Here is a 4,243-nt window from a genome sequence, read left to right on the forward strand (position 1 = left end):
TATTTTTGGGGAAACATGGTATTTCTATTTTAAAATACATCTAATTTTCATGACTTTCCTCACTGTGTAAGGGGACAGAAACTGCCCTCCTGCCTATGACAGGAAGATGTGATGGGGCAGAGAGAAAGGAAGCCACGCTCTCGGCCTTCCACGTGCAGCCATGGCAAAGCTGTGTCTAAAGGGGTCGTCACTGCCTCATTCGTCCTCCGACCAGCAATGTGTGTTCTTGCTCCTGTCATTTTCCCTTTGATGAATCATGACTGTATATCCGCTACTCAGAACCGCACAGTTAATTCAAGTTCTGCTCACAACTTGTTGTGGTATTAGCTGAAATAAAAACGGACTATCCGAAGAGTTCATTACGCATGGGTTACAGTATTATCACTGTAGGAATCTGGTTAGCTAGTCAAAGTCAAGGGGAAAATGTGGAAATATTGAAACCAGATGTTGGCTGAGTCCATTAGTGTGAGAAGGTGGCAGCAGAGAGAGGACGGGTGGCCTTCATCTGTGAGTTAGGCTGACATAGTGGTATCAGACGGAAGTGCCGCAATTTGGACCTCTCACTGGAAGTCAGGCTCGTTCATATACCACTTCCTTTCAGAGGGTTTCTTACCCCCAGTTCATAGGTGGAATTCGCAGTGTGCTGACCTCTTGGGAGGCTCCATTCACCTTCCCCATGGACTCTATTTATAACGTCCTCCAACCTCGCTGCGAGGCACCGGGCGAGCGGTGTTTTGCCTTCTGTTCTGCAGGTGGTGAGGAGGAGGGCGCTGAACAAACTGCATCATTTGCTGGCCCAGGGCAGCGATTGCTTAACAACTTCTCTGATTTATCTGGGAGACAGTCGCCTATAAATACCAATTAAGTGAAGACCAGAAGAAAGTCAGGAATAATTTCCATTGGCAAACACGTTTGTTTTCATGGTTTAACATGAGTGAATAGGCTGCTGTTTCTCCCACTGCATTTATTTTTCTTAACTGTAGATGACACGTGACAACGCTGTGTTCAAATGTCTGCCATCCAAAGTCTTTCACAATCTGACCCCACCTATTCTGCCTGCTTTTCTTCCCCCCATTTGGGACCCCAATATGGATTCGGTGCAGTAATCTCATCAGGGGCCCGCACTCCTCATTCAGGAAGCCCGTTTCAATGCCTCCTTGTTCCCAACAATGTTATTTCCTCTGTCCAGACTGCCCCTCCACTCCACCTGGAAAACTAGGCTGGGTCTTTTAAGATCCACTTTAAATGATGCGTTGGTTGGTGTAGACAAATGACCTGGAAACCCAGATTTTGGGAGTCGGTCAGTCTCCATGCCCTGAACGTCAGTTTGGTTCTTGCACTGTCATTTGCAAGTAGACACCCGCCCGGCTCAATAGGACTCCCCACTTTGGGAATTGCCACCCCAATCCACAGGTCTCAGTGTGGGACCTCTGACATTTATACCATAAGACCCACAGTTTTTAGGGCTAGTGCTTGCTGCCCTGTTAAGATTCTCTTTTCTGGAGATTTTTAATTGGGATGCAGGAAGAATTAGGTCATACTCATTATGTGGCTGGAGCTGCAACTTGTAAATGTACCAGCTGTGAAGCAGCCATCTTCACTGCGCGCCTGCAGAGGATACATGAAGAAATAAGTCTGTGGAGAGAGAGGAGTGAGACAAATCCATATGGAGGGGCACAGGTGGGAGACGGAGAGAGACCTGGAAGCTTCACAGGCCTTCGTTTCAGTTCCTTTCTGAAGCCCAGCCCAGTCACATTCCGTTCTTGGCATCCACGAAATAACACCGTATCCTTGTAATACATCCTTGCCTTTTCATTTCTTTCCTCCTTAGTTGCAGACTACAGCACACTAGGCTCAGTCGATGGTGCAAATCCCCTCTCCTGGTTTGAATTACTTTTCCTTTTTCATCTCCAGCCCTTCAGCCCCCATTTTCTTACCTGCAACTCCACTGCCAAATAGTCGCAAAGAAGGAGGGTGGGGGCCTGGGTGGGGCGTAAATGAAAGAAGCATGGCCATGAATTACCCACTGCTGAATCTGGGTGCTGACAAGAGCCATTATACTATTCCCTGTGCTTTTGTATAGGTTGCAAATTTTCCACAGTAAAAGTTTTTTTTTAAGCTCCTCTTTATAATTACTGACTTGGCGATCTAAAAAAATAAGCGAGAAAAGAAAACTGCAAAAACTGCTATGGAAAGATGATACTAATTACTGTCATGACTTAGTAAGGGAAATAGGCAAGTAAACATGTCACTACACAACACGATTAACTTCTATGCTAGAAGAATCACAGGGTAGCCGGTGTGTGGGTAAGTCACTCAGCCCAGTGTGGAGTACCAGGGAAGAAGGACTTTGGGGACAGTCCTCTGCCCAGGGTTGACATGGAATGCAGCTCTGCCTGGCTTCCATGGTGACGAGACTCAAGTGTACCGCCACCCACTAGCCCCATTACTGGCCTCTGTTTTAATCGTCCTCTGTGTGTTCTCCACGACACCTGTTCACTTGAAACCACACTCTCAGTCTATCTACACCCTCTGTCTTCTTGCCCTGGAGACGCTGCCTCCCTTGTGACCTGCCCCACTTAGAGGCTGTTTGTCTCCCCCCTCCCTGGTCCTTGAGGCTGAGGGCAGGCAAGGGACTGACTTTCTCCTCCTGGATACGACCCCACCCCCTGCCTCCTCAGGCACCCTGTTCCTTTCTCCTCTTAAGTCTTCCACCTCTCATCCCCGTTGGTCCTTACAGAACTGTGTTCAAGTTTCTGCATCCTAAACACAGAACCCCACCTCCAAAAAAAAAGAAAAGAAAAAAGAAACCCTGACACTCTGTGGGTCTCACCCTTCTCTAATAAACCACATCTCTCTCTGCCTTCACAGCCAATCTTCAAAGGATTGTCTATGCGTATCTGCCTCTCCTCACCTCCTGGGCACCATCAGGACTTCAGCCTCACTTCTGGTTCTTCTTGAGTCAGCTTTGATAATTTCTGTTTCTAGGAATTTGTGCATCTCATCCAAGTTATCTAAGTTGTTGACATACAGCAGTTCATAGTATTCTTTTATAATCCTTTCATTTCTGAAAGGTCAGTAGCAATGTCCCCTTTCATTTCTGATTCAAGTAATTTGAATCGTCTCTCTGTTTTTTTCTTGGTCAGTCTATGTCGCCACGCAGCAGCCTACCTGTCTGTCTCCTTGTACCTGCCCCTAAAGCAAGGAGAGTCTGTGAGATAGATCCTTTCAGGGACTTTGCTTCACCTTTGTGTTTGCACCTTATGTCTCCCTGGTTGGCCCCAAAGGATGGCTGGTTAGTCAATGACAGGTAAGATTCCCCACGGGGGGAATAACGCAAGCAAGGCAGTCAAGTGGGGACCAACAGGAGAACCCATGGGGTTCACAGAGGTAGACACAGCCCCCCATCTTCCCCTGGCTAAGGAGAGCTTCTGCCTCTGTGGCTGCATTCCTTCCCAAAACCTGCTTGGGAAGAGATTCAATGAGGTGCTCTCCATCTATTCATATGCATAAAGCTTTTGTCCCTTGGGAAAGTACATACATCCTGAGATTTATGGTTCCGCTGCCTGCAGGCAAGGGTGCTTGGCTTGAATCAGTTTCCTATTATAATGTATGGGATTCACAGATCTTGAGATTGACAAGCTTTATCTCCTTTCCTTCCCCACCTAACTAATAAAAGCTAACGGATTAGGCGCCCAGCCCAGTCCTTGAGGCTGCTGGTCCCTTGGCCCCACTTAAACTCTATTCATGGCTACTGTCTTTTCTCAACCCTGCACCGCCCTCCTTGCTCCCCAAACCGTCGTCGTGCGGGATGCGACAAGTCTAGTTAAAAAGGTTTGTCAATTTTGTCTATTCCAAGAACCAACTTGGGGTTTACTGAGTTTTCTCTATTATTTTTCTATTCTCTATTACATTCATGTCTGCTCTAATCCTTACTTCCTTTCTCTGTTTTCTTTGGGTTCAACTTGCTCTTCTTTTCCCCATGGCTTGAGGTGAAAACTTGGGTCATTAGGTTTCTTCTTTCTAGAAGGTGCTTATAGCTATAAATTTCCCTCTAAGCAAATTTGCAAGCTCTAATTGTTTTCATTTTCATTCATTTTCTTGTGATGTCTTCTTACTAAAAGTAATGCTGCAGTTTCCAAATGCAATGGGCACATATTTTGCTTGTACTCAATGCAGCATTCAACACTGTGATCACGCCCTCCTTAAAATTCTCTCTTCTCCCAAAGCCTTAAAATTTTTT

This window comes from Rhinolophus sinicus, linkage group LG04 (assembly GCF_036562045.2).
Source record: "Rhinolophus sinicus isolate RSC01 linkage group LG04, ASM3656204v1, whole genome shotgun sequence".
NCBI lineage: Eukaryota > Metazoa > Chordata > Mammalia > Chiroptera > Rhinolophidae > Rhinolophus > Rhinolophus sinicus.